Source organism: Pezoporus wallicus, unplaced genomic scaffold (genome assembly GCF_028554395.1).
Source record: "Pezoporus wallicus isolate ANWC-B61680 ecotype Strahan unplaced genomic scaffold, APGP_CSIRO_Pwel_v1 contig_6966, whole genome shotgun sequence".
In the NCBI taxonomy this organism is placed as follows: domain Eukaryota; kingdom Metazoa; phylum Chordata; class Aves; order Psittaciformes; family Psittacidae; genus Pezoporus; species Pezoporus wallicus.
The window spans coordinates 1599205-1618596 of record NW_026639746.1 but is presented as its reverse complement, the minus strand read 5'-3'; the positions used below and the strand labels follow the sequence as shown (position 1 = coordinate 1618596).

Genomic DNA, 19392 nt, shown 5'->3' with positions numbered 1-19392 from the left:
GTACACATGCAAGCTGTTATTGTTTGGTCACTTGTCTCTATTGTCTGCCTCTGCTTGGAAGAATTAAAGCATTTTCAGAAAAGTAATCTTATCACGAGAGAGCAATTAGACATTTTGTAATCCTATCACCCCTGTGCTGAAATTACCGTGCCCAGTTAGCAATAACTCTGCTTCTAACAGAGTGAGCAGCAGCACAGCATGAATTATTTAACTCAATGGTGCGCTTCCTGTTTTCAAGTCACCAGAATGATACAGGCACGACAGACAGTAATTATCCCCAGCATAGGGAAAAAACAGTTAATGGAACCTGCCTTTTAAATCAATATTATTAATTCAAGGAAAGAAACAGCATGTACTATCTGACGCCTATAGAGTTTTGATCTGGGCTTGATGTCACACTGAAGCAAGTGGTTGCCATGGAGATTGGAGCGTATGTCTGCGTATCCCTCCCCGCCAGCGATGCGAGGAGTGTTTTTGGAGAGGAAGTGCCCATCTGTAGTCAATAGCTATTGTTCTCATGGAACCACATGCCGGCCTCGCTGCAGCCTGCCGAACTGCGTCACGACACTGCAGTATCAGCCCCTTTGAATAAAGACTCCCTGTTGAACCAGTTTTACCCACCCTACCATTTTCACTGTCATTTGATTATCTGCTTGTATTTTCTGGCTGTGCTAATGCAGTCTTTTAGCAGTGTTATCAGAGAATCCCTATGGCTCGATATCTTGCAAAGCTGGACAGATCTCCTTGTGTTTGCTTGTTTTCTTCATTGCCCTCTCCATTCGGTCAAGGGAAAGTACCTGTGCTATGCCAGCTGTTTTGCTTTTCTTCTTTCTTAGACATAGAATACCTTGAAAACCTGAATGTGTTTTCTCACCCTGTAGAAATTCATAGCAACCTCAAACTGCTTGTAATAGATCCTTGTAAATCATCATTGTTAACTGCCAGCATATGTTTGTAGAAAAAGACTGGCAGTTTGGCACAGTCCCCCATGATTACTGAATATACCTGTTTATTAACCAATTAAGTAATGAGCTAATATGCCAATGGCATATGAAATCAGGGCACTATTACTAACTGGAAGATGTCAGACAAATTTACTCCTGTTACCTGAAGACAATGGGATGAAACAACTTCATGAATACCAGGTGCAGTTTGTAGGCTCAATTTCTTTTCCTCTTGAAATACAGTATTCAGAGTAATGTCTGGTAAATTTCTGCCAGAGATTCTTGGAAGTTATTCTCCTGAACAGCATACACAGAAAGAAATGGCTATGATGGAAGCAGATTTTTTTAAATGTTTTCATTTTATTGTTCTTTTCCTCCCATTTCTCTCTTCTCTCTCTATTTTGTGCATTTCATGTCAAGTAAAGGTGCATTTCAGCTATCTGGACTTCCCAGTGTAAAAGATGCAAAAGGCTTTCAGAACAGCCAATATGTGTACCCTCCTGTGCTATCATTCTCAGAAATGGCCAAACCATTTTTGCAGAAACATCAAAATGAATCAGCTCTGAGCATGTACCTGGCGTGGGAAACTGCGGGAAAAACAATTACAGTTTAGTAAATTCCCATAATGGTAAACATTTTGATTGTGAAGAACAGGCCTGCCAGGGATTCTGGGTCCTTATCTAGCCACCAAATATTGTCTAAACTCACTACTACCAGTGGTAGGTTGATTACAGCTTGAGTACCCCCAGCCTGCGTACAGGTGTAGCATTCACACTCAGCTTGCACTGTATACTAACTTTCCTAATTACATGAGGAATGCAATTTCATATTTGCAATCTGCCCTACTACTATAAAGAACACAAACGGTTATATCGTCCTAGATCGTGTGGCACAAGCAAGGTTGCTGTGGCTGTATGATCACCCATGCAGGGTGATAAGGGATGCACAGGAAAAGAAAGACGACTTTCCCTCACTCTCACCCCCTCCACCTCCCCCCATGTTTTATTTATATCTCTTCCATCCCAGCTGGCACATACAATGGCAACTCTGGGATTTCTGACCCTGAACTAAACTGCTGCAGGGCTGAGCGAGAGACTTGGCAGGTATTTGTTGAAGCTGAACTACATTGCAAATATTCCAATTTTACTGAATCTAAGAGTTTCAAGAGAAGCTTTGAACGGATGTTTCTGAACAGCTTTATCAGTTCTACGAGCAGCATGTTCTTACTACTAGGTTTCCAACAGAATTGCCATATTATGTAATTTTACCTTGTATTTGGGTGCTTTGCTGTATTGTGAGTGTTGACTGGTGATTTTTGAGCTCTTGGGGTAGCCAGATTAGATAAAAAGGCCAGACCCACCTACAGAAAGATGTAAATAGAAAAGCAGTATGTCTCAGTCAAGCAAGGAAACATAAACTTTCACTTTTGGACATGAGTAGCAAGTTGGATTCCTAGTCATGGAAAAAAATAGTATTACTATGTAGGTGAAAACCTCCAGTGTTTGGAAATCTCACAAGGTTTAAAAGGGAAACAGACACCATTTGGATAGACTGGTGTACATAATCATATTTATATCTTGAAGTGGATTTAAACTATCTGTCAGAAATGCACTGAAATTGTCATGTTCCCACAGTACAAGTAAATATCAGTGAATTTTCATTTTGACTCGACTTTCCATTAAAAAACATGTAGAGAAGCTTACTTTCTTCTGTACAAGGTCCTGAATTTTTCACTTGGTTGACTGAAAATCCTATCACATCAAACACAGAAGACCTTGGATTTTGTGTTTTTTTAATAAATGCTCAGGTGGACTAGCAGACATCTGAGATTTTGGGGGCTCTTGGATCTCCAGCTTTAATGCAGCCTACATTGGTTATTTTGGTAACCAGTGTGGCATTTTTTGGTGAAGTAGGGCATACACAGGTGAAAGTCATATGAGATCCTGGGCAAGGATATCTAAATCAGAATAATTCTCACAGGATGCTTTCCACTTGAACTACATTAACTGCTTTAAAATACAGATGTTTCTGGGGCAATGCTCACCTCTTCTCTACTGGATGACTAGTTCAGATACAGGAAACTGTTTTGTCTCTCCAGCTTGAAAGATTTGGTTTTATTGCTCTCCCATTCTGCAAAAGCACAGTCAGGAAAGAGATACAACTGCTGATTACAATTGCTGTTTCTCCTGTTTAATTTGGTCCATTATGCATCAGAGAACTAAGATTTTCTAGTACCTGAAGGAATCTGTAGGTTAAAAAACAATTACATGGCATTGGTCACCAATTATGAGGCACTGACGTGTGAAGCTGCTTTCTGTTTGCTTTTTTAGGAATCCAACATCAGAACTTAGTGTGGTGCAAAATGTTCAGACACCTTTGTGATCTTATATTCTATAGTCCTGGCACTTCTGATTCTAGTGGGGTTTTCTAATGAGAAAGCTCCCTTCCTTTCTAGTAAAAATTCTGTATTGTAATATTTATAAAATAAAATATTGTGGAATTTCAATTTTGAGTTTTAGGAAGATTATGAATTTGTTTATTAATTTTATTTTTAGGAAGGCAACATTTTTGCAGACCTGACCAATTCCTAACTCCTATATTACAAATGTAGCAGGCTCTAAACTTAAAATGAGTGAAGATATAAACATGCATTTTTTTTGTTTTTTTATTTACTCTATTTCTTTTTTTCAGTTCATTCAGCTTCTTTGCCATCTTTTCATTGCATGCAAAAGGACATGTCCAATGTTAGTCAGCAGCCATGGACTATTTTATGTTCTCAAAAATCTTTCCAGAAGGGCCCCCTCAAGCAACAAATGGCCCAATTTATTTATGACAGTGCCAAAAAAACTATTTCCAGGATGTTCATAGGTCAAGAACTCCACTGAAATAGAGAATGCCTCTAGGACCTATCACATTGTTTATTATTCACTGTGTATGTTGTAGTAGTGCCCTGAGGCCACAGTCAAAATCAGGAAGTTGAGGGAGATTGAAAGAATTATGATCTCTCTTTCAGTTGTAGATTATCCTTATAACTTTGTCAATTTCCTGTCACCCTTTTCCTCTAGGACGTTAGTTTACCCTTCAGACAATTTTCTTTCAGAAATCTCCTTCCATTAGCCTCTTATTTCTATTTTTGTCTAACTGTTGTCTTGAGATGACTAGTTATTCCAGTGGTTACATCCAGTGAAAGGATGCTTCAAATGGATGTTTCATGATTTGTCTTTAGATTCTTTCTTCTTTTATACACACACACAGACTTCTATGTGATGTGAATGATGTATCTCAGAGACTTCTCATTTTTTTAGCTTTTGCAGGTAATCTTTGGGAATGGGGGTACTATTCTTGTGTATAGAGCTGCAGGTTACTGTAGGGAACTAGAGCAGTGTCCGAGAGTTCTAAAGATAAGACACGTCACAGCAACTGTTTTTTAATAAGGCCTAACTCATTCTGTTTCTTTGTTTACCCATCTCCTTCCCAGTCCTACCAAACTTTCATTTGATTTGACCTTTTCTTCAGTCGTGCAATGAAATCACTCTGGGTGACTAAGACCTGCCTATCTGCACTGCAACATATTACAGGGAGAAGTTGTGGGCAAAGCTCTGAATCCAAGAGTGTCAAGAAGGAACTATGATTCCTTTGTGTAGTGAGTTTTCTAGGTTGTGTTGTTTGCTGGAAATACAGATTTTTTTCAAACAGATCCACAGAAATCACAGTACATTTTCTGTAACAAGTTCAGGTGAGTAAGCCAATACCTGCCAATGTTGGATAGGATTGTTCCTCCTCTTGCTTAGCTAGCTCAAACTTTTAAAATAAAATAACATCTAAAACAAATACAGCATAAACTTGCCATGCTTGCTATTATTGATGAACACATTGCGAAGAGTAACATAACAAAATATATTTGCACATTGTACAGTGGAACAAAACATATGTGAAATTTTTCAGGCCTCCAGAATTCATATTACAGTTTCCTCCTCTTGAGGAGGAAAGATGGATCTGTAAGGAAAGTGAGATGAAGGGAAAATGTGAAGTAATTTTATGGAGTTAAGAGTGTGATTGGGCAATAAGAATAAATTTATATTTGTTCTGGTTTGGGGATAAGTTTTTCAGGGGTTAATTAACTTCATGCTCTGTTCATTTCTTCTTTGTGAACTCTGTAGAAATGACTGTTATCCTTTAATTTATTTTTTCTTAGTTAAGTGTTATAATATCATCTTTTTCTGTCCATGAGGTCAGACAGGGGTCCAATTACTCATTATAGCAGGAATTCGTATTTCTGGAGTTTGATTCTCTTGAAGCCTTTTTATGCTTACACTCTCAGTCAGGATAAGCAGGATGAAGAATGAGACTGCGGAGCACTGAGATCAGCAGTGTTTTCAGCATCTGCATGCAATAATGTGATTTGACTGACTTGTATGGACCCGAGCCCAAAAACTACAGAAAGGATTTATGTAGGCTGTGTTGGCTGACATGTGGGAGATGTTCCTACTATAAAAGTTATGCTGATTACAATATGCAATCATTTTCATAAAAGCAGCCAGACTTGTTTCAGTTTTGTTCTTTGGCTTATGTTCCTCAGCTTATGTTCCTCTAGCCAGTTTCCATCCTACTGTTTCTAAACCAGCTTGTACATCTTTAATAATTATATAAGGTTGGTTCAGAAAAATAGTCAAAATTCTACTCATCTGTACTGCATGGAAGTTTGGTTCATCAGTCTTTGAAGAGAGAGACAGAAAAGACTGAAAAATGTATGTTGCCTTCAGTACAATTCAGGTTACTACACAGAGCCTCCTGCTCACCACACTTCAATGAGTCATACGTGTTAAGCATAATAATTCCTCTTTTTTTAATGTGTTCTGATGATAATTTTTTCATTTACAGCTATAAATGTTACATTCATTTTAAAAAGTTGACAAAAATCAGATTGTCAAAAATATAAAATAATTTAACTGAATAATTTTAACTCATTCTAAAATCCATTTTTTTTATTAATGCACATTATAGCTATTTTGCATTAACTTTGTGCAATATGTGCCCTGATAAAATATTTGGAAAGATCTTATTAACCATATTTGTCAAAGCTTTTTCTGTGCGATTAGGGTTTATTTCACTAAATTTGAATAAAACATCGATCATTGAACTGTCAAATTACAATACAATTTCTAGTGAGATGTTGGCTGGAAAGGACTCCACTTACACCGTATTATTTTGACAGATTTGGATTTATATAATGGATTTTTTCTGAGGAAGATGAGATTACGAGTCCACTTGAGTCCAAACAGAGATTTCCATGTTAAAATGAAGCCATAGAGCTATATATCATATCCCACCTTCAATAATTTGCAGTGATGCACAAAGGTTTTGTTCTATAGGTCAAAAAAGCTCAAATCCTACCAACCAGAAGGAGATATTAGGTGATTTTTATGATCTGGATAAATGTCACCTTACAAAATAAGCTAAGGGATTGAGAAAGGCATGACATGCAAGCAGAAGGCAAAGTATTTTCTCAGTCTTACTTGAAGTAGCATAGAATCCTATGTCTGGGTAAACAGAAGTTTTGGCCTGTCATGTCTGATTGGTCTTCCAAAACACTACAGAAGTTGGATTCAAAATATAACAATAGTATCATAACAGAATGCAATAGCTTTGCAACCTTGGAGATATTACATTCTTTCACAGTTCAAGTTCTTTTTCAAAGAGCCCTTGGCTCTGGCTATCACATGCAGTGAAATTGTGTTCAAAGGTACTCAGGCTTCCTGTAACAAAACAGCGGCGATGAAGCCTGACAAGAGTTTTTCTGTACCCATATTATGAAGCCTCACAGGGAAACAGCCACCCTGAGATGTATAAAATTATACTGCAAGTGAAGTTTAGTTACAGACTTGGCTAAAATCAGTAAGAAGTTTATTTACATGGCCTTTTTTTTTTGGAGAAGACCTGAACTTGCTCTGCCTAAGCCCTAAGTCAGGATACAAAGAAGTTCTAGTCCGAAGGGTCTGTACTCAATCTTCTGTGATAAGCTCTGTTGGGTGCATGGTGCCATTCGGCTTCAAGTTTATATACCTCCTGTCACAATGAAATGCAAGCAGAGCAAACAAAGGTCTAGACAACAGACTGAGGATTTACAGTTCATTATGTAAGGCTAAGGCTCGAATACACTGTAGTCCCTTGACCTGGAGGTAAGGGTCTTGGAGATAAAGGGTTTTCCTTATTCACACAAATATGGGAGACAAGCTAAATAAGAAAAGCAAAATACTGTGATACTGCTTAAGGAGCACTCTGTCATAAACTCTTTTTTTTTTTTTTCCTAGGGAAATTTATGCTCAGGAAAGACTCTCTGGATGAGCCTACGTAACTCATAAATCAAATGCCATGTATTCTGGTGCCGTTTCTGACAGTCTGTATGTTAATAACATCTAATGTGTACTACTGCTTGTGTTCCCTTGTTCTATTTCTGGTCAGCAAATTATTTGTACAGGGGTACTTAGATTTCTCTTCAACAAAGACAGTGTCAATAACAGTGACGATCCATTTGTGAAATAAAGCTAACACTTGGACACTCTCACCACCTTTGCTACCTGAAAATTGTTTCTTTTACTCTCAGCAAGTTGTAGGATTGTCCACTGTGCTCAGCAGAAAATCAGTTTTAGAAGTCACAATTCAAAAAGGATGAGTAGACCCATGGAAGTTTCTGTACCTTTCTGTTGTCTGGAGAGGTAATTTAACAACTACCTTAGATTAGAAGCTGAAGGAAGGCTTCAGCTGGCTAAACATATGTATTTAGTGTAATTATTTGCCTTGAGTATTACAGATGTGTGCAATGCTGGTGAATACACCTGGTGGCTTGAAGAGAATCCAGGCACTTCTGCAGTAGGAGCTAGAGCACAGCTAGAAATTGCTTGGGCAACTTAAACAGCATTAAACATCCAAGCTGAGACAGACTGTTACTACATTTACATATGTACAGGAAGATGACTGCTTGCGAGCCAGATGTTTAAGTTTCTACTGCAATCAATGAGGGCGTAATTCAGTCACCTAACATCTATGTTATCTCATATGTCCCAGGGTACCCAGCATGGACTCCGACTGCTGTGACAAGAGAGTGTGGGTCTTGTATAGGCTCCATTCTACAGAGCCTTCAGCTGACATATTGGATATCTGGGGAATCTCAGATGGCACTAAGCACCAAAGGTTATGGAACAGAATTGAATGTCACATCTAGCCAATATAGCTAGCAGAAGTGAGAAAGCTATTCAGCTCTGTCAAAAATAGTCACCCACTTCTGACCATCTCAGTAGCTCTCTGTACTGCAGTGACTAAATTGACCAGATTAGCAAAGAGAGTAACTTAGTCATCTTAGACACTGAACTTACCCCTGCTTACATATCTGGATCTGGAGCTGAAGTCTACCCCAAGCAGGCAGAGGCCTAAAGTTAGGTAAGATGTATCCCATTCCCAGCATTCAGTACAAGAATACATGAGAGGTGATTCTTCCATCCTCACATTAGCACTGTCATGCTCAGTTTGAAGACACTTGCCAGGCTGTTAACAAGAAGCTGTTTATTTAAAATGTCAGTTATGTAACACGATTATTTAAATGTTTTCTTCTTTATATTACAGTAAATTAACACAGTTTAAAAATTCCTCTCACTTCCCACTTTATTCACTCTGAAGCTACCAGAGTTCTGATTTTCATCAGGACATCAGTGAGTATAATAGATTAAGCAGTCTGAAATTTCTTCAGCCACCTATCCTCCATGTGCAGCTCTCTGGTTGCTTTGTATGACAAATACAATATTTGACAAAAGCAGATTACTTGAAATAATGCTATTAGCTATGCAGCTTTGGTCTGGTTGTTTTGTTTGTTGCTTTTTTTTTGCAAGGCTCTCCCTGTAAAAGGGCCTGGGCATCACTGAAGTACATAATTTCTTAATTACAACCCAAGATGACACCACCTTCCCAACCCCCCAAAACTTGTCAGGTGTTGAACTTTTCATTGGATCACTTCCAAGGAGGAAAATCTTGTCAAGTGTAGCTCTAGCACAAATCAATGGTGTGTTCATGTAAACACTAGTTAGTTCATGTAAACACTAGTTAGTTCATGTAACCACACTCAGAAAACATAATTTTCATTAGAGTTGCTGGTATGATTGTCATCCCTATTAGCCTAGATGTAAATTCAATGATTTACTTCAGAACTTCATAGCCATCAGTGGAGAGGATGTATGCTCTTGCAACATGGGAATTTTGGTTATAGAGATGGTAGACTAAAAGGTGGAGTAGTGAAACAATCAAGCAAATCAATTTGATTTAAGACTAAAATTACCTATCGTTAGTTATGTTGACATTCTTCCTCAGAAGTATATATTTGAAAGCCACTTCTAATTTAATCAGGCTGTTGAAGTTTGACATACATGCATGCACACACACAGAGTGAAGGTAAAAACTACAGAATACATTTAGCTACACAGGGATACAGAAGGAAGCAAGAACCTGACCTTTTAAATTTATATGTCTACTTAAATGAGTTAGATCTTGCCTTCCAGAAGCATGCATTTGCCTGCTCCGAAGAAATGAAGTGTAAAATGCAAGCAGCTTTCTCGGTTCCTTGCTCTACAGAACTGAGGTAGGATTTATGTGTATGATTAGCAGCACCAAATGAGTCCCAAAAGCAAAGAGGAAGTGGATTAAATTGTGGCTTCTTAATTTCTTTCCTAAGGCACTGATGGACAAGTGCAGCCATATCATACTTCTCATTGTACTGCACTGACTTTAACTAGTTCCTAAAACATAACATATTTATTTTTACAAAGAGAATTTCACCCGTATTTTGCCCTTTCTTAAGCATATCAAGCTGTAAGTTTGTCCAGGATTTTGGTAGAATCAGCTGTAGTGTGTGCAACAGTATTTGGTAAAGAGGTGTTTTTGGGATAGCGTACAGAAAGGCATTTCATATACATATGATAGACAGCTATAGGAATATGTTTTTTGATAATGTTAAACCCCTTAGAAGGCTTGAATGAAACCAGAACATAAAAGAGAGCAGAAAACCTGGTTGTTTAGGGATGTAAACTGTGCTAAAATTATCTCTGGATACAAACATCTTTCAAAAACTTTCCTATCATTCATACACACAGACACAAATTAGATTCTCCCATTATAACAGCTGTGAAGAAAAGTTCTTTTATGCTTCAAGAAGACAGCTTACCTTACTTGTACCAGTTATGGTTTGCTTCTGTTATGCACTTTGGAAACACAATAATCATAGAATCACACAATGATAGAATAGTTAGGGTTGGAAAGGACCTTAACATCATCAAGTTCCAATCCCCTTCACATGTGCAGGGACACCTCACACTAAACCATGTCACTCAGGGCTCTGTCCAAAATGGCCTTGAACACTGCCAGGGATGGAGCATTCACAACTTCCCTGGGCAACCCATTCCAGTACCTCACCACCCTCACAGGAAAGAACTTCTTCCTTATATCCAATATAAACTTCCCCGGTTTAAGTTTTAACCCATTACCCATTGTCCTATCACTACAGTCCCTAGTGAAGAGTCCCTCCACAGCATGATGTGAGGTCCCCTTCAAATCCTGGAAAGCTGCTATGAGGTCTCCATGCAGCCTTCTCTTCTCCAGCCTGAACAGCCCCAACTTTCTCTGCCTGTCTTCATACGGGAGGTGCTCCAGTCCCCTGATCATCCTCGTGGCCCTTCTGTGGACTTGTTCCAGCAGTTCCATGTCCTTTTTATGTTGAGAACACCAGAACTGCACACAATACTCCAGGTGAGGTCTCACAAGAGCAGAGCAGAGGGGCAGGATCACCTCCTTTGACCTGCTGGTCACGCTCCTTTTGATGCAGCCCAGGATACGGTTGGCTTTCTGGGCTGTGAACGCACACCGAAGCTGGCTCATGTTCATTTTCTCATCAACCAACACCCCCAAGTTCATCTCCGCAGGGCTGCTCTGAATCTCTTCTCTGACCAACCTGTAGCTGTGCCTGGGACTGCTCTGACCCAGGTGGAGGACCTTGCACTTGGCATGGTTAAACTTCATCAGGTTGACATCAGCCCACTTCACAAGCGTGTCAAGGTCCCTCTGGATGGCATTCCTTCCCTCCAGCGTATCAACCGAACCACACAGCTTGGTGTCATTGGCAAACTTGCTGAGGGCGCCCTCAGTCCCACTGTCCATGTCAGCAACAAAGATGTTGAACAAGACTGTTCCCAACACTGATCCCTGAGGGACCCCACTCGTTACTGGTCTCCAACTGGACATTGAGCCATTGACCACAACTCTTTGCGTGTGGCCATCCAGCCAGTTCTTTATCCACCGAGTGGTCCACCCATCAAATTGATGTCTTTCCAATTTAGAGACAAGGATGTCATGTGGGACAGTGTTGAACGCTTTACACAAGTCCAGGTAGATGACATCAACTGCTCTACCCCTGTCCATCAGTTCTGTAGCCCCATCATAGAAGGCCACCAAATTGGTCAGGCAGGATTTCCCCTTAGTGAAGCCATGCTGGCTGTCACCAAGCACCTTGTTGATTTCCATGGGCCTTAGCATGCCTTCCAGGAGAATCTGCTCCAAGATTTTGCCAGGCACAGAGGTGAGACTGACTGGTCTTTATTTCCCTGGGTCATCAATTTTCCTCTTCTTGAAAATGGGGGTTATATTTCCCTTTTTCCCGTCATTGGGAACTTCACCTTACTGCCATGATTTTTCAGATATGATAGACAGCGGCTTAGCGACTTCATTCACCAGCTCCTTCATGACCCGCGGATGGATTTCATCAGGTTCCATGTACTTGTGCACATTCAGGTTCTTAAGATGGTCTCAAACCAGATCCTCTCCTACACTGGGCCCAAGGTCTTTATTCTCACAGTCCCTGCATCTTCCTTCTAAGCCTTGGGTGGTTGTGGTCAGAGCCTTTGCCAGTGAAGACTGAGCCAAAGAAGTCATTCAAAACCTCAGCCTTCTCCAAATCCTGTGTAGCTAGTTCTACCGAGAGCTTCCTGAGGGGGCCCACGTTGTCCCTAGTCTGTCTTTTCTTTGCAATGTACCTATAGAATCCCTTCCTGTTACCTTTCACATCCCTAGCCATGTTTAATTCTAACTGGGCCTTAGCTTTCCTAACCTGGTCCCTAATTTCCCGGACAACATCCCTGTACTCTTCCCAGGCCGCCAGTCCTTGTTTCCACATTTATCAGCCTCGTTTTTCCTTTGAAGTTTCCTCAGGATCTCCTTATCCATCCAAGGAGGTCTCCTGGCCCTCCTGCTGCACTTCCTTCTAGTTGGGATGCAACACTCCTGAGCTTGTAGCAGGTAATCCTTGAATATCAACCAAGAGTCTTGGGCCCCTCTGCCCTCTAGGGCTGTATCCCATGGAACCTTCCAAAGCAGGTTCCTGAAGAGGCCAAAGTCTGCTCTTTTGAAGTCCAGGGCAGTGAGGTTGATGCACGCTCTTCTCACTGTCCTGAGGATCTCAAATTCGACCATCTCATGATCGCTGCATCCAAGGCTGCCCTGGAGCGTCACATTTCCAACGAGCCCTTCCCTGTTGGTGAGCACAAGCTCAAGCATGGCACCTCTCCTTGTCGCCTGCTCTATTACTTGCAGAAGGAAGTTGTCTTCCACACAATCGAGGAACCTCCTGGATTGCTTGTTCCAGGCCGTACCGTCCTTCCAACAGATGTCAGGGTGGTTGAAGTCCCTCATGAAACCAAGGGCCTGTGAGCGTGAGGCTGTTCCTATCTGTCTCTAGAGTCTTCATCCACAGAGTCCTCTTGATCAGGCGGTCTGTAACAGATCCCCACAGTAATGTCTCCCATAGCTGTTCTCCCTGTAACCCTGACCCACAAACACTCTGTTAACTGTTCACCTGTCCCCAGACAGAGTTCCATACTCTCCAGCTTATCCCTAACATAAAGGGCAACTCCTCCTCCCCGCCTGCCAGGCCTGCCTTTCCTAAAAAGCCTGTAACCTTCCATTCCAACACTCCAGTCATAGGAGCCATCCCACCATGTTTCTGCGATGCCTATTATATCATACCCCCGTAGATGTGCACACATCTCTAATTCCTCTTGCTTGTTCCCCATGCTACGGGCGTTTGTATGGAGGCATCTGAGCCGAGCTCCAACTGAAGCCGGCTCATTGGCTGGAGCAGCTGGAATATCTCTACAAGGTACCTTTAAACTTTAACTTTAAACTCTATATAAGGTGCCTTGACACTTTTAGATGAAACAGTCAAAAAAGCTGGTAGAGTAAAATCCATCTGTGCAGGACAAGCCACTAACCCCTAATGTACAACTATAAAAATAAATTGCATATTATCTTCAAATCACCCATCAAGGAAGTGTGATCTGGTGAGTTGGAGGGAAAGAGAAAATGCATTTTGAAGGGTCTTGTTCAGCAAAAGTCAGAAGTAACTGCAGCACTGTGTGTCTCTGTGTAGCACATACCTTGGCCAAAGATTGCTTACACTGGGTGAACGGGCCTTGCAAACTTACTGCTCTGTAGTAAATTGCCGTGTACTAATGGTATTTGAGACCTAGTGTAGCCATACAGATAGCCTAAGTTACATGCCTCAAAAAGACTGTTTTCAAATTACTAAGGTAACCTATTTCTTTATAGTGACAGAGCATCATTTAGACTAATTTTATTCCCTCCTGAAATTATTGTGCTATTTCAAGGTTGCTTTGTGTTTGGAGAACACCAAAAACTACAAGAAAAGAGTAGTATTTTGCACACTAGTACAACAGATTCTGATTTTTTTTCTGTCTTTCTTACCCATAGAGTATAGATTTGCCAGTTGTTAAAGGTAATTGTTATGGCACTCAACAAACAAGAAATGAGGGGAAAAATAACAAGATTTAATTTTGGAAAGCTGAGATAACAATGGAACCATTATTAGATGAAGGAGGAATATGAGTTAAAAGTCAAAGAAAGAATGATTTTAACTCATAGACAGAAAATAGTCATTGAAATTGCATTTATTTAAAGCTCTTAAAACTCATTTTCCTCAAGAAGCGTCCAAAAGACAAACGTTTATATAGTTGACTTTTGCAGCCATGTTTGTTTTGTGTGTATATGAATGATAGTATTTCTACCATAATAGTTACCTTGTCATATATTACCATTCCTGTCTGACCTGACTCAATACACAAGAGTAGGGAGAAAGAAAGAAACAATAAACAAATAAAGGTTTTTCTGACTAACAGCTTGAACAAAACTGATTTTCAGGTGGTTCTTGTTTCTCATAGGATCTCTCTTGTCCACTAAAGGGTCAGTATTCAAAAGATCTTCAAATACTTATAAAGCATTATTGTTACTTATCGGATGCTGTGCTTCTGGTCCTGTTTTCTTTGACTTTCCAAGGTTTTAATGCACTCTCTATCATTGCATGAAATTTATTTGCAACAGGAGATCAGATTCAAAAACTGGTGTTTGACAGAAAGGAGCATGTGTGCAGATGGAGATATGCAACACAGTACATGCATAGAAACGGACATTGTGATTTCATAAGCACTGCTAGCAAAGGAAGATGAAAACATCATAAATAGTGAAAATATTTTTAAAAGAGTGTGTGACATATATTATGGAATTAAAAATACAAAGGAAGGAAATAATTTTAGAAGAAGACAAGGAAAATAAATGAGAAATTTGGAGAAAGGATGAACTAAAGGCCAGGAAATTTTAAGTTGCCAAAGATTTAGGATGAAAACCAGAACCAAAGATATTTGTGTTGGCTGCTTCAAAGTTTGCACTCACACAGGTACCTTGAGAAACAATCCTTAAATATACTAGAAAAAAAAAATATATATCAAGACCTAAATTTTTCCAGGCCAATTCTTTTTCTTTTTGAACATCTGTGTTTTGGAAAATAAATGGCATGTTGGAAAACACCTTGATAATTTTTATGAACTTCCTAATTTTAATTTAATGTGATTTATAGCTAATCTCCACAAACTAATCTAGGATATGGATCTGTGCTGGTACGATTCTTGGATCTTAACACTTTTCTTTGACTTTGTATCTCCAGCAACACCCTTAGGACTAAGCATCATCTTAATAATATGCATTGAGAGCATTGCCTGTGAATGCAGGTGTTTGCTATATCACAGAGAGAAAAACTCTATGGCCATCCCAACCTCTGCCAGTTTCTGTGTACCTTCGAGCCAAAGGTTTTGGCAGAGATTCAAGCCCGTTGCCTCTTAGTTACTTTTCTAAACATGCAACTTTGCATGTCAGTTTTAAAGAGTTGAAAAATTGTTTTAGAAAACAGTAAAACCTAAGAAATAGTACATCACTTTTTTCAGTGACCAGCATTTCTATACAATTTTTTTTGCTTTCAGCTGACAGTTTATGTTTTTTATATTATGAAGTTCTGTGAAACAGATCACAAAGACTCACCATGCCCTGAATAGTGCATGTGGTTGCAGAGACATAGAGCAGTCATAAAAACAACTCAATCTGAAGACAGTACATTTACATCCTTTAACAAGAAACAAAGCATTACTTATTGCCCATCAAGGACAATGCATGACTGCTCTTGGTCCCTTACTTCCTGACATCCAGATATGGACTTGAAGTTTTTCCACCAAAGTGATTTCTGTGTAAATGTAAACTTTCTCTTTTTCCCTCATGTTCCAGCTTAAGTGCTGTTGAACATTCAAGGCTTTCAGGAATTGTTTGTCTGTATGCCTAATTTGGGCTCCTGTTTTTTAAAAAGTTGACAGAAGAAGAGCTTATTGGTATGAGCTCTAGCCTTGATTTGCTAGAAGCATACTTGTTGCACTGGTCACATCTTTCCAATACACATGAGCTAGCTGTTAACATGGAAAAGGGAGATGAATTACTTATCACAGAAGTAATGAGCACAAGTGGGCACCAGAAATGCTGGCTGCTATATTTAGCTTATAATACTAATATTGGAACGTCATAGTTGTGCCCTCTTCCTTAATGGCATCCCTGTGAGATTCTATCTAGATTTTATGATCATATATGGAAAGTAATTCAGCTATTTGGGGAACTATGCTGTGTGCTGTGTACAAACAGGCTACTTATGTCTGTTCTCTGTGTTGTCAGTACCATTAAAAAGTCACATCAACTGGGAGGATGTTCTGCTTTATAATTTCTGCTTTTATTGTTTCTAAGGAAACCACTTTACTTATCCACATTCACTGTGCTTGCCACATCCTCAATTTACACACAGTCAGGGCAAAGAAAAGCAGTACACAAGAAAATCAGTTCTTGATAGTACTGTAAATGTATCAGTATTGCTTGTCTTTCTTTACGCTTTTTAAGTTCGATTCTGTTTAGCAGAAGACCTATGTTTATGTATGTTTCCACAGGAGTGAGGCGGTATAGAGATACTGTGCCACAGTTCTGGTCAGCACTTTGTGGTGAATTTAACAGCTACTGAAGGCCAGAAGGGCTAAAAAAGACTGTGTTTTATTCAGATAGATGATAGATAAATAGAGAAAAAGGCTAATGCTAGCATGTTACTTAAAAACACTTCTTTCTTCTTAGTTTCCTAGAAAAGACTCCTTGTGTTTATGGAATTTGAGGGGAAATATATTTTTAAGAGTAAAAATTCATGATAAGGACAAGAGAATTATTATTTGCAACTGAATCTTCTCCTTCTGCATGATTTATCAGGTGTTTTGAGGGACTACTTTTCGAAATGACAGCTTTTGCCACAGTCTGCTATTTTTAGACCTTTGAAAAGTTTTTTAAACTTAACACATTTTGGGCACGTTGAGAGCTGACTGTGCCCATTATGTGAATAAGGCAGGGCTTCACAACCACACAGAATCTCCCATGGACATTTTTAGAAGTGTATGGTACTTTGAATGACACTGTTGGGAGTCAGAAAATGGAGTGAGAGCTTTCTTAACTGTTCTGGCCTTTACATTGCACTTCATTATAGCAGCCAAAATTTAGTAAAGACTGAGCACTTCTTTGCTAGAATAAAAAATTATTTACTGACCTGTAATTCTGTCTTTTGAAATCCTGAGAGGACTTATTTGAGAAAGATGGCAACATGTTCTTTTTTTGCAATGGGACATGAACTATCTCTGCTAAAACTTCTGGGTTTCTGACCTGTTGGTTAGAGACATGTCACTCTGGAATTTTCATAGACTTTCGGTAAACATGCTTAGCTAGAGCAGTGGCTGACCAAACATTTCAAGGACTCTTTCCACATGGAAGATGTACCACTATATTTTACTCATGGAAGATTTGGTTTTGACATGAATCAAGCAGAAAAAGAATTCAAAACCAACCAGAGGTTTTCTGATGAACCAATTTTCTCATGAAAGTTCAATTAATTTAACTCTTGAGTATTATTAATATTAATTATATAATATATATAATATATATTATATATTAATATAATAAATATATTAATAGTAATATATTAATAAAATGTATTTATGTTTCAGAAAAAAATAATGCTATATTTTAATATTTAAAGTAAGATCAAAAAGCAATATACCATTTATTAACCAATGAGGGATTAATTCAGATAAAATTTTCTCAGGCAGGAAGTAAAATGCCTTTGTTTCTAGCTAAGACACAATAGAAGCAATGGTATTAACTGTGCATTGAAATTCAGCTTTCTTTTAAGCAAACATCTTAAAATGATAAAAGCAGAAGGGTATTGCAATAATTTATGTAGATTCCCTGGGTAGGTTTAATATGAAGCTTTCATTTTTACGGTACATAGAAATATAACAGTAACATATGAAAGAATATTGTAAAGCTATAGATGACATCATAAGGGTTTACAGCTGCAACTTAGCTTGAGAGTGCATTTATTGGTGATAATAAACATATAAAATTGGTTTTGTAACATTTCATAGTTCCCAGGTATAAAAAGCCTAAAGCTGGCACAGTATTAAAAATATGACTCATAAACAGATTTCTGAAAAAGTGTTAAATTGGTTTCATTTGTGGAGTATTATGTACTATAGGTATTTGGTTCTCCATATAGTATATTTTAATGTGCTTATGAAAACCTACAGCTGAATGTAATTTAGTATGAATGATTATCCATTTGAAAGTTCACTCATTATTAGCTGGTTTTCATTTATTATTCCAGTCACACAATCAAGGAACTTAAAAATACTGCAAGTGTTCGGTAAACAGTCACAGCAGGATTCATTTCCAGCATGCAGTGGGAAAGCACAGCCTATGGGACAATCACAGACTATCGAGGTGACGAATCCCATGCTTGTGAATAATCACTGTGATTGCAGAAATCAGCTCAGATTTCCTTATAATCTAGGAACAAAACCTCTTGCCATCATGCTAGTTGTTGGTTGCATTATAGCTATTGTTTTAACCAGTCTCAAGTTCTGAAATGATGTATTCACTTTTCCTGCACATATGCTTTGACTGTACACAGATATTTTGGAAACTTCAAAGTCCTGGGTGAAAGGAGAATTAAGGCATCAGCTGTTTTCTCCAGATCTTATTTCTGCTTTCATAGATGTACTCTGGCCATACAGGACAATTTCAGTGCTCCAAAGTTAAACATTCTGCAAACTTGCATATTTGGGGCTTAAAACAGATGTAAGCAAAGCGGTGCTAGCATAGTTTGTCTGGGACATGACATAGTCAATACAACTGTGTAATTCAGAACCCTTTTATAAGCAATATGATCACGGAAAATATGACACCACATATTTTTTAATTAAACCCAACATCATTAAGCAGTAGAGTGAAAAGTACATGCAGTATCTCTGTGCAGCTACTTGATGTTATCTGTCTGCCCTTTCACATGAGCCAGAAGGAGAACCAGAACATTAACAAATAGCTTCTATTCTCACAGCTCAAAGGAGGGAAAGAATAACAAGTTGCGTAAATGGAAGGAGAAATATTAGATTTCATGTTATTCATTTTTGTCTTCTGAAGTGTCATTAGTAACAGAGGTAAGTCAAAATGTTGTAAAGGTTTAGTGTCCTGTTGCCTGATAATTCCTGTGTCTACCTCAGTCACTGAGATTTTACAACCAGCCATCAAGAGATGATTACTTCAAATGCTTCTTGATCACTACAAAGAATATTTTTAAAAGGACCCTGACAGGAGCTGCAGGCCCATATTTTGATTTGCCCTTTAGAGGTATAATCTTTTAGAGAGTTGGGAGTCTTTTTAAAAATAATGATTGGCTTTTTTCAGGTACTAAAAAAAACCCAAAACCTGGCCTGGTGTGTTTGGTATCTTATGTTGCTTGGTCAGTGGAGGGATGGATGCTTATTAAAATAGATTCCCTCCCCCTTCCCCTGTGCCACACTAACTTGCTTATGTTAGTTTCCCAGTCTAGGAGTAACAGAAAATAAAAAAAGTTACAGCATGACAATCGATTATTTCTTTCAGGTAAGAGTCATCCTGAAGTTACCAGCAGGATCTGCAGGACTCATCCTGCATCCTACCAGCT

General features: G+C 38.8%; 1 long non-coding RNA gene across 1 annotated transcript; it reads left to right on the top strand.

Moving 5' to 3' along the window:
* Window positions 1-466: 466 nt before the first annotated feature.
* Window positions 467-4310, top strand: LOC130602689 (uncharacterized). Its single transcript, XR_008972962.1, has 3 exons — window positions 467-782; window positions 1971-2047; window positions 4250-4310. It is a non-coding gene; the product is annotated as an uncharacterized LOC130602689 (long non-coding RNA).
* The last annotated feature ends 15082 nt before the right edge of the window (window positions 4311-19392 follow it).